The 11,938-nt window shown below is 46.1% G+C and overlaps 1 pseudogene across 1 annotated transcript; it reads left to right on the plus strand.

The window, feature by feature from the left end:
* Positions 1 to 806: 806 nt before the first annotated feature.
* On the plus strand, positions 807 to 11,704 carry LOC309517786 (interleukin-13 receptor subunit alpha-1-like; annotated as a pseudogene). Its single transcript, XR_014224614.1, has 2 exons — positions 807 to 1,163; positions 8,816 to 11,704. The product of XR_014224614.1 is annotated as an interleukin-13 receptor subunit alpha-1-like (transcript).
* The last annotated feature ends 234 nt before the right edge of the window (positions 11,705 to 11,938 follow it).

Here is an 11,938-nt window from a genome sequence, read left to right on the forward strand (position 1 = left end):
TGGGTAAAACCTCAGCGCCTAGGACTTGCTGATCGTCAGGTCGGCGGTTCGAATCCCCGCGGCGGGGTGCGCTCCCGTTGTTCGGTCCCAGCGCCTGCCAACCTAGCAGACGCACCAGACCATAAGACACACCTAGTTTTTGGAGGAGGAAAACAAGGGGAAAAAATTCTGAATCTCAGAAGCCAGAACAGCAAGAGGGATCGCTGCGCAGTGAAAGCAGCAATCCTTCTTGCTGTTCTGGCTTCTGGGATAGCTGCGCAGCCTGCATTCGCTCCATAAGACGCACACACATTTCCCCTTACTTTTTAGGAGGGAAAGGGTGAGTCTTATAGAGCAAAAAATACGGTATTTCCTTCCGTTCTTCTTCTTCTTCTTCTTTTACTAGCGCCGCTTTCATAGCGCTTACTCATTTTAATTTTCACAGAAAGACAAAATTAAGCATTACTGTGATTCACAGCAACATGTAAATGAGTCCTCACTTGCTCTCAGAATGTGTGCTGTAATGATAGGCAGCGATCGGAGCCCTTGTATTGCTTCATAGCTGACTTTACTATTTGATTCTGAGGAGCTTTAAAGCTTCCACGAACTTTACTCAACAGTAAGCTAGCACTTGCGTGACTATTACACAGTCATAGACACATACGTCATGTGCATCACATTACTGCACAACTGAGCTCTAACAGAAAACTCTGCCTGTTTTCTTAAGAAAAGAAAATGGCAAGAAGCCAAGCCCCCCCCAACACATACCTCATTTATGCTCAGCCCATGTGTAAATCTGCTCATATGCCTGCTCAGCCCATATGTAAATCTGCTGCTGCTTGCTGCCAGCCTCAGTATAACAGGGTCTTAAAAGCAGAACTAGCCCCCCACCCAGGAAGTAAGATGAAATGATTGCCGCCTCCATGCCCCCGCAGCTGCTGTGGCCTGAGCCCCTGAAGCTTTTCCTCCAGCTGTGTTTCCCCTGCCTCGGCGTGGAGAGAGATGAGCAAGCAAAGTCTTGCATGCACTTCCCTTTTACTAAGAATTCCAGCAAAAGGCAGGCCTTCCTCTCCAGCCTTGCTTCCTGGTTTCCCCTCCCCGACTCCGCTCCTTACGGCAAGGAGAAACCAGCAAGCAAAGTCTTCCATTCCTGCGTGTGTTTAAACGGTGGAGCTGACTTACAAGTAAGTCTTCTGCTTCCCTCTACTCTCCTGCTCTTGACGCCTCCCGCCCCCCCTCTCGTAAATAAACCTCCTGTGTTTCAGTTGATCTGCTTTTAAGTGCAAAATGTGCTTCTCTCCCAGATGTTGAGCATTCACAGCTCCCTGGATCTGCTGCTGGTGTTGGCTGCTTTCCCTCCCCTGCAAAAACAAAAACCCTTAGTTTTCTGGGTTTGGTTTGGTTTGGTTTGGTTTTTGCTGCCACTGCTGTGCAAAATACATAAAACTAAGCTGGAGGGCAGCCAACACTCCCTCCTTTCCTCTTCCTGAACTGTATTTTGTTTTAAACTGTATATTGAGTGAGAAAAGTTCCGTATGCAACAGCAATGCAGTTTATGCAAGTCCACTCATCCCTCTTGGTGCGGCAGCATTGCGGGATGGCAAAGGCGTTCCTGGGGCCCTGATATTAAAACTGGAACTGCCATGCCCTTCCTGATAGGCAGGGGGCAGCAGAAGCCCCCGCCGCCTATCAGGAATCAGATCCTAGCCTGCACCCTGCTTTGGCCAATGGGGGTGCAGGCTGGGACTTGGGCTGTGACAGGGCGAAGCCGACATAGCCAACGTTGGGCTTCCCTCAGATCCGCCCCTTGCCCATTTAAGCAGCCCGCACTACCTGCTCCTTCCCTTGCCAGTTTTCCCCACCCACCTACCCTTGGTTTAAGCTGATAGTCAATGATGTTGTTGTGGCTACGGTGGTCGCTGTACTTTAAGGGGCCCGGTAGGAATTTGCCCACCTGGCTAATTGGCACTGACCTGGTGGTTTTGCCTATCTCATGGCAATCGTCACAACTGGTTGGGCATTGGGGCAATCCTTTGTTTTGGATGGAGGGGAGGTTGTATGCTGGGGTTTCCCATTAAAGAGATCTGGGGGGAGTGGCCATGTCCGCATGCCCAGGTAGAGCCAGGGTTGAAACCACTCCCGCAGATGGCAGTCCCTGCGGGGGTCACCCTATTGGATGGTCACCTTAGGAACCCCCACCTGGATTGACCACGTGTCACTTTCAGCCAGCGGGCCAGAAGTATTTACTGTATTTCACTGGGTATAAGACAATTTTTTTTATTTTAAAAAATGTTTAAAATTGTGGGTCGTCTTATACACAGATAGTGCAGAGGAAGGACGGGCGATTGGTAGCAGCCGCGAGCAGGAGATTATCAGCGGCGATTGGGCAGTTGATTGGTGGCTGAGTCAAGGCCTGCTGATGATTAGCTGCTGCGGCGGCAATTGGGCAGGCGATTGGTGGCTATGGCGAAGCATGTGATTGGCAGCGGCGGTCAGGTGGGTGAGCGATTGGCGGCAATCCCCCCCCCAAAATAGCTTAACAACTCTGAGCAATCACTACCCATTTCCTTAATTTGGGGTCTTATACACGGGGGGGGGTGTTATACATGGAAAAATACGGTAGATTGCCCCATGCCCAAGCCAAACCTCTTTCATCTGTATTCGATAAAGTTGTGGCTTGTTTTGACTCCAAACCAGTCTTATTGGGCTCTTATTTATATGGGTTGGGATATGGGGAGCCTGTTGCCTGGTCCCACAGTGGTAGGCACTGTAACTCTTCAATGCTAACCTCCAAAGATGCACTCCTTCACTGTCTCCCAAGACAGGCGGATGCCATCAACAGTTGTTTGCTATAAGAAATAAGCTTGACTCTTCCATCTGTGTGTAGGACCCTTAACAAACTACAATCCTTGGATTGTGCAATTTTCAAATTCACTTCAGGTGCCACAATGACCTAAACACACCCACACACATTTGCTTACAAGGACTGACCAAGCTCAGCTTTCAGTTTGAATCAGGAAGAGTTGTATTCAAATCCTCTGTGGGTCATGAAGTTCACTGTGCTTCGAATTCACAGGACGGAGGTGAGGATAAAGTGGTTGAAAACTACCCAGTTTGGCATGGAAAGCTTAGAGGACCAACTAGTCAGGAAGTGAGGCAATAATTTTTATCTTGAGAACAGAATAACCACAGGAAACTCCTGACTCCAGCCAGATGAAATCAAGCCTAAACGTCACAACGAAACAATCTACACAGAATTTACGTTGCCCTGAGCTCTTCATGGAGAATCCTGGGAACTGTAGCTCAGTGAGGTGAGCACCTCTGACAAACTACAGTTCTCAGGATGACTGTTAAAATGGTATAAGAGTGATTTAAAAGTGTGGTGTGGATGTAATCAGACTGGAAATTCCTGCAATGTGTTTTTGACACATTATGTTAGAGCTCACTCTGTCCTGGTGAAGCGAGGTCAAACCACATGGGGTGGTGGAGATTAGTGATCTGATCCATATCTTCTTTTAATGTTAAGCAGATGAAAGGAACACCAAACTTGATCTGGAGAGAGGGGTGTTTCACTTTTCACCATGCTGTTTTCCTGATTTATTTTTATTTTTGTTAAACCATGCAATTAATCAAGATGTCAGTGATAGGATGAGGGAGTTGCACAAGCCTACATTTCCCTGCCATGGGGCAACCAGGAGGCGGGCTATATTCAAATCAGGGAAATGGCAAGGGGGAAAGAGTTAAAGCACATATTCTCCCAGGGCTGCAGCTGTGTATAGGCGCAGAGCTGCTTTAAAGTAAAAAATAAATAAATGGGGAGATCTTATCACTGTTCTCCAGCAACATGTGTGGTTTGCCTCATAAGATATGCAAAAACGTGTTGCTGAGGGTGGTATGCAAAAACACAGTGTCAACCAGCTGCTGTCTGTCACCCAATACCTGCTCAAACAGAAAGGTTTCTTGATGCTTTGTACCTCTGTCAGAGGAGAACTGTGGACCTGTTATAGGTAATACAGTGGTACCTCGGGTTACAGATGCTTCAGGTTACAGACTCCGCTAACCCAGAAATAGTACCTCGGGTTAAAAACTTTTCTTCAGGATGAGAACAGAAATTGTGCGGTGGCAGCGGGAGGCCCCATTAGCTAAAGTGGTACCTCAGGTTAAGAACAGTTTCAGGTTAAGCATGGACCTCTAGAACGAATTAAGTTCTTAACGTGAGGTACCACTGTATTCCTTGATATTTGAGCTCAGTGTCCTTTCTCCTTTTGATATTCTGCCATTATTAAGAAGATGCACTTCAATAGTCTTAAGAATTTCAAAGTGCGTACAGGGATATAATCTTTCTCTAGTGCAGAGGTGGGCAAATCAGGATCTACTCTTTGTACACACATTTTATTTTTATTTTTATTCTAGAACCAATGGAGACTGAGCACTTGTCTCCCCACACACACAGACATAGTCCACACACTGTCTAGATCTATTGCATATTTTTTGCCCGCGAAAAGTGTGTCTTCAGAAGCTCATTGCATTCTGGAAATAAAAGCTGATTGCAGATTGATTCTGTATTACCCCACAGCCTGTCCATTTAAAAGCAGGTGAATGTATCCACAACTACTCAATGATGTGGGCATATATCAATATCACCTCCTCCACATCCTTCTTCTGGGGCATTTGCAGGGAGGAAAAGGATTTTTCCAAAAGCACACAGACAGGTCCTGGACACACAGATCCTGGGCAGCAGGATCTAGAATCACTCTTGACTGAAAGCAGCATACCGGATGGAGAAAAACTACATTTTTTGTGCTATATACAAGTTGGTGTGTATCAATCAAAGAGATACTGGAAGATGCCTTATTGGTATTGCAGAAAACCAGTAAGGTTTCTGTCTCTCAATTGCTGAACCACTGTAATGACAAAATGACTTGTTCTTAGGCTGCCAAAATGGGGGGCTTGTAACCAGGAGTGGACTTCTGTGTCGGAAAGGACTGTGAACTTAGTTCAGTTCTGGAAGTGAAAGCAAATTCCTAGGCTCAGGATATGATCAAAGGCATCCTGTTCTATAATTCCAGCTGCCTGCATTTTGCATTTGGTTGGTTGGTAGCGCTTGGCATTTTAGCAAAAGATGGGAGTAGATCTGGCAAGCCTGAAATTTGTGCATCCATGTTACATTTTATAATGTGTGTGTGTTTAACATTTGCATCTGCTATATAATGTGTATGAGAATCTTTGGGCTCCTCCAGACATCCTTTTTATTGCACATTCATGCTGATTTGTGTTCATAACGCTATTGCAATCCCACTTTTAATACTGTTTGCACCTGTAAAAGTGTTGGGGTGGTCACACAGCTTCATTTCTAATAGTGCACACCCTGTAGTTTCTTGCTAACACCCCGTAACCCTTTAAACCACAAATATTCTGGTTTATTTTTGTCCTGCTCTTGTTGCACTATAGCTCCACCAGACCCTAATAATGTGTTAGCATTGGGGACACATTGCAGAATGAATCCCCCACTAATGGGCTATTCTTGTGTCAATAACATCTTACAGAATACACTCACAATAAAACACCAGTCTGGAGGGCCACCTTATGTGGCGGTATCAGCAGACAGGCCCAGCTATTGGACAGAAGGGATATTTGTCCAAATTGTTGAGTTTGCAAGAGGCACACCTGATATCTCAAATGTATTTGTTTATCCCAGCCCATAGGCGCCGACTCCATGGGGCCTGAGGGGGCCCGAGCCCCCTCAATAATTCGTTTGGGGGGGCTCAGCCCCCCCAATAATTTAAGAAAATTATTAAGACTCTCCTCCCTGGAAGAGAGGGGAGTGGTTGTGGGCGGGAGCCCGAGCTCCGCCTCCTGGCCGGGGGCCTTAGGCCCCGCCCCTCCTCACCTGGGCTGGCACCCACGCCCACCGGAGGCAGCCAACCAGGTGTCTCCGGTGGGCGTGTTTAGCAGCTTAATGCTGCGGGGCCAGCTCCGCCTCCTCCTCCTCGTCGTCCCGCAGCGAGTCAGGATAGTTCCCCGTTCGTTCCCAGCAGCGACGACCACGTGGATCTGACTAAGAAGAGAAGCTTTAACATAGAAGTTTTGCCTTACCTTTTCTCTACGATAGTTGATTTGGGAGGGTTGAGTGCCTCTGTGTGTGCAAGTGGAGTTTGTGTGTGTTGATTTGCTCTATCTGGGGAGTCTCTTTGTACATCCCATCTAGCCTCCTTGTTTAGCTAATTTGGAGTGTGTGTGTGTCTTCAACGTTGCTGCGCTGTTTGGGGAAAAAAGCGGGGGAGCTTTCACTGCTACGTTTTTGTGGGTGCTAATTCTACTCTGCTAATATTACCCCTCTTACTGCTAAAGGCTTTCCTTAATTGGAGAGTCTGTGGGTTTGCAGAAGCGATTGTTTAAATCTGTGGGGTGTGTCCTGAGACTGTGTGTGGATATATTGAGTGTTTGTGCGATTGCAGAAACGCTTTACTTTGAATCTGCTGGTGTGTGTGCAGAGTTCGTGGGGGGGTATATTTGCCCACCGGGTCTGTGTGTACCTCCGGAAGTTTTTCACTTCCCGGAAGCAATGCTTGTCTCTTTAAACTGCTCCTCAAGCTGCTGATTTTCAGCGGTCTTAGCATTGGTTGGGGGTGCAGGCATTGAAATTGTGCTTAAAATGGCTGAAGGTGGTCATCTCTTTGCAGACATTACATTGAGGCTGCTTACCTTACACGGACCCAAGCCTCCATTGTCCTTCAAACCCCTTGTGTCTCTCTCCGTGCTTTGTTTACCCCCACAGGCACCCTCCGCCCCCATCGTGGCTCCCTCCTGACTCTGATTTCCTTTACCAACCCCCTTCCCCCTTATGGTTGCTGGCTGTGCCTTTAATTTATAGTTTTACCCTTCCCCGTGCTGCGGCTCCCTTCTGGCTCATATTGACATTCCGTCCTATTGTTGTCGGTTGTGCGTTTATTTTATAGTTTTATTTGCCTTGCATTTATCATTATATTAGCTGTTTTCAGCATTTGTCTTACTTGGGAGACTAAGTCACCCCCTCCCCATTATCCTTCGCCCTCCACTCCCCCCCCTCCCCCCAATAATTTAAGAAAATTATTAACTGAAAAGAGTGGTGTGAATCATGATAGTGGTTTTTTTTTAAATAAATTTTTATTGGTTTTCCAAACACAAAATAAAAACAAACAATGCACAATACACAGACATACAAACATATAAACATGTATAATTTCATACACTTGTTTTCATACACCTTACTTCCCGGACTTCCCCATACCTCCCTTTTTCTGCTTCCTTGTTTTACATTTCTTCAGCAACTCCTCCAATTAACTAATTATTCAATTCAATTTCTTTTAAGTTCTTCTTTAACTTATTGATTACAGCTGCAATTCTCTATTTCCCTATTCCTTGACATCTTATCACTCCTCAATTTTACAACAGTTTTAAAGATATATTTTACATTTCTTCCAGTCTTCTTCCAGTCTCTTTCCCCTGGTCACGGATTCTGCCAGTCATCTCCGCCAGTCCCATATAGTCAATCACCTTCGTCTGCCATTCTTCCAGCGTGGGTAGTTCTTGCGTCTTCCAATACTTTTCTAAAAGTATCCTTGCTGCCGTGGTAGCATACATAAAAAACGTCCTATCCTTCCTTAACACCAATTGGCCCACCATGCCCAAGAGAAAAGCCTCAGGTTTCTTAGGAAAAGTCCTTTTAAGGACTTAATTTCATTATAGATCATTTCCCAAAAGGCTTTAATCTTCGGACAGGTCCACCAAAGGTGGTAGAAAGTACCTTCAGCCTCATTACATTTCCAACATTTGTTATTGGGCAAATGATAAATTTTTGCAAGCTTAACTGGGGTCATATACCACCTGTAAATCATTTTCATGATATTTTCTCTTAAGGCATTACATGCCGTGAACTTAACACTGGTGGTCCATAACTGTTCCCAGTCAGCAAACATAATGTCATAATGAATCATGATAGTGTTACGGTGCTGCGGGCACACTTAGAATTTGTCCCGGTGCGCGAACCTTCGTGTAAAGTCTGGCGGGCCAGTGCTGCGGCCGCGGCGACATCAAAAGGACTGGAGCAGAATCGCCTGGAATCCTCCACCTCGCGTCGCCTTGACGCTTCGAGACATTATGACGCCACGGCTATATAAAGCCCACCCTGCTGGCGCAGTCATTCAGTGTGTTAGTTTCGTTCAGTGCATGCTGCAGACGTGTTTAGCGTTCCGACTTTAGTGATTACTTTTAAAAAACTTTAAAACTCACTAATTTTCATCTAAAATTTAGAAAACTTCCCGGGGCAGGACCCTGGTATGGGCCCCCCCAATATTTTTTATAAGTCGGCGCCCCTGTCCCAGCCTATAATATCTTGAGCGTTGCCTGCTGATTCTCTAGTGGACTACACCATATCAACAGCTCCTCGTGTTTGTCAATAAACCCAGCATCACCCACTGGCCTCGTTTGTTCTGGCGTGTTGAACATCTCTCATGCACTACCTTCCCAATATGCCTCCCTTTGTGCTTTTGACTGATGCTCATTTAGATGGCTGTGTTATTGCAGCAAGATTTAGCAACTTTTACAGAGGTTTTGTCCCCTTCCGCCTCATTGCTCAACACAAACCATGACGTCAGTCTCTCACCCACGCAGCCAGCCAACACCCAAAGTGCCATCTCCAGTCACTGCAGTTGAAAGCTGGGATAAGTGAAGCCAAGTACATATAATGTATGGTTCGATTCTGCTGAAGTCACTTCCAAGGAAATGCCTTTGAAAGTAATGGCTTCCATCGAACTGTTATATATGACTTCCTGTCTTCCCTGTCTGTATCTCTCAGGTGAGCGAACCGCAGCTAACGCGTCAATGAACGGAAGCCCCGCCTGCAGTCTTTCCTATGAAAGCCAGCCCTTGGTCGAGATCAGGAGATGAGATGGGGCAGGGAAACTTCATGGGGACACTGGTGCTGTTGCTTGTCACCCTCATTGGGGCTGTCAGAGGAGCCACGCTGACTCTTCCTCGCCCATCAAACGTGAGTTATACCCTCAATGAAACACGCTGCCAGCTGGATGTGGCGTGGACTCCTGTAAGAATGGAAGGGGCCTGCGATGTAAAGTATCAGAGTGCTATAAGGACCGGTGGAGATTGGGTCGAGGAGCATATTCATACAAACCACTCCCGGAGAGTGCAGGTACCTCTGGGTAAAGAAGTTGTTTTCGGAGTCAAAGTCAGAACGAAATGTCAGCAAGAACAGAGCCAGAAAGGAGAGTGGCTTAATATCTCTCTTCCACGAAACGGTGTTCCAGGTACAGGAGCGGTTAATGTCAGCTGTGTTTGGCATATGGAGAGATCCCTGGAGTGCTCATGGCTTCGTGGAGAGAATGCAAGTCGTGATGCAAACTACAGCTTGACTTTGTGGATCCCAAAACTCAGAAGAGAACAGCCATGCACCAATTACACAAAGCAAGGTGGTGCCTTTCGATGTGCATTTGACTTGAAATATGAATGGATAGAACTTAGCATTTCATTACAAGGCAATTCCAAGGACATTCAACCTGTGTGTATCCTTAGCAATATGTCGGGAGAAGGCAGATTTCCAGTCAGACTGAAGACTCCATCGATTGTAAACATCACAAAGAACAATGGAGGTGTTTTTTTGAACTGGACTAAACCATCCCTATGGAACAACATGAACTATGAAGTAGAAATTAATAACTCTGGGCGACCAGACATACAGTCAACTCCTAATACTAATATATCAATCAGTCTGAAGCCTAAGGCACACCACACTTTTCGAGTGAGAGCAAAGTTCTACAATAGTGGGGAAATCTGGACCAGTGATTGGAGCGAGGTGGTGGACTGGGATGAGAGAGACCACACATTATATATCCCATACATTCTCGCTCCATTATGTGTGGCCGTCCTGACTGTCATTTTTCTCATTTACCGGAAACGGATTAAAGAGTTGATCCTTCCTACAATTCCTGAGCCTAGAAACTTCCTGGAACAAATGTTTGACGGGGAAAGCGAAGACTATTCGAAAGTAAAATCCCAGAAGACCCCAAATTAAGCTGAGCAAATCCATTTGATGGTATCCATGCAGCCTTCTTAGGGGAGCCAACTTGAATAAAATATTGTGGGGGTTCAGGTAAGCCCCACCCTGCATAATCGATCACAAGACATGGCAAGTGCACACCATTTGAATGGCAATGCCCATCAACTTTGGGGTGGGAACCCCCTCAAATATTTTATTGGGGGCACTGAAGGGACCTTGGCCTCTTAAGAGTTGGCTCCTATGCTTCACATTATGGGATCTGAGGAGAGCCGATGACTCTCCTTGCCTGAAATGTTTTCTGATCTTTAGGGACAGGGACTGATGCTCCTAGCTGATGAACCATCTCAGTCAGCTGGTGGACAGTTTTGCTGCCCCGAGTTCCTTCAGGAGGAAAGGTGGGATATAAGTTCAATGAACAAAATAGTCTCCTAAATTGTTAGCCTGAGGGCATGTCCTCTGGTAATGGAAGGGAACGACTTGAAAGAAGGAGAGAAAGAATAGAAAGGAGAGCACTCCACCAGCCATCCCTATCCTGATGCCCTTCTGATCTTGCTGGACTACAATGCCCATTATCCCTGCCCAACAGCCACATCCTAGTGGGGCTGATGGGGGTTGTAGTCCAAAATACCCGGATGGCACCAGGTTGGGGAAAGACGCACCATAGTTGTGTACATCTTGTTGTGTGCATTGAAAGAAATTGAGGAGTGCTCAATGGTGGCTAGGCAGGGTGTTCATGGGATGTCTTCAGCCCTCCAGGTGTCAGGAGAACACAGCGCACCTGTCTTGTTGCGTGGGTGGCAAGCAAGTGTTGCAGGTCAGCGTGGGCGATGTGATTCATGTCCACAAATGTGTCAATTAGCTGACTTGGGCAACTAATCTTTGCCTCCTCCAAGTGGTTGGAGTGGGTAGCTGCAGTTCCTCGTCTTGTTTCTACCAGCCCCATCTTGAGGTTGTTGGAATGGGTTGGTCTTTTAAATGAAAGGACTGGTGTTCTGCTGTCCCTCAAGGCAGGTGGTTTAAATACGCCTTCACCCCGGTATGGCTCCCCTTCATCACATACACAGCTCAACAAGACAATGACAAAAATCCACCAACAGCATACAGATCAATATGGCTAACCTGACTCAAAACACCCACCCACCCCACTCGCACTTGAAAACAAAGATCACCACAGCCAATCACAAATTAACAACCACACCCTAGGCCAACCCCAACCTCTCTCACCACCAAAGGAACACAAGTGAACAGCAGAGAACCTGCACAAGTGACACTGACACAAAACCCCACATATATTAAGTAAAGTAGAAATATCGCCACCCGGCCCCACCCCCACACACCTCTCCCCCCTCCACCTCTCCCCCCCTTTTCTTCCTAATGTCTCAACAAACAAAACTGATCAGTAAAAAATGTTACTTGAGAGAGAGAGAGAGATTGCACATACTTTTGTAAACCAAGAAAATCTTTAATAAAAATACATATTTTTTTTAAATGAACTCTATATGCAATAGGTTTATGTGGACACCACCTAGTGGGCAAATGGGAAAAGTGATTCTTTAGAAAAGTTGGAACTGAGCATGCTCTGTGCCAGTGATTACGGGAATAATTAGAAAATGGACACCAGACCGAGAACTGTGTCAAAACAAACCAAGAAATAAAACCAGCTATTTTCCCATCTTCCTGGTGTGGTCTACGTACGTTACACTCTCAGCTATGCTCTGTAGATCAGGGCCTAGTTTATAAACTAGGATGAGACTGTCTAGCAAAAAAAATCCCCGAACACATAAGAGTTTAAAATAAAATTCCTGGGATGAAATTTGTACAGTATTCACTACAATTAGTATTTATGCATATGTGGAAGGTGGGTGAGATTCTCAGGCTAGTTCTCATCATTTAAAATTCCATGCTGAG

Source organism: Podarcis vaucheri (assembly GCF_965113315.1).
Source record: "Podarcis vaucheri genome assembly, chromosome: 13".
Lineage (NCBI taxonomy): Eukaryota > Metazoa > Chordata > Lepidosauria > Squamata > Lacertidae > Podarcis > Podarcis vaucheri.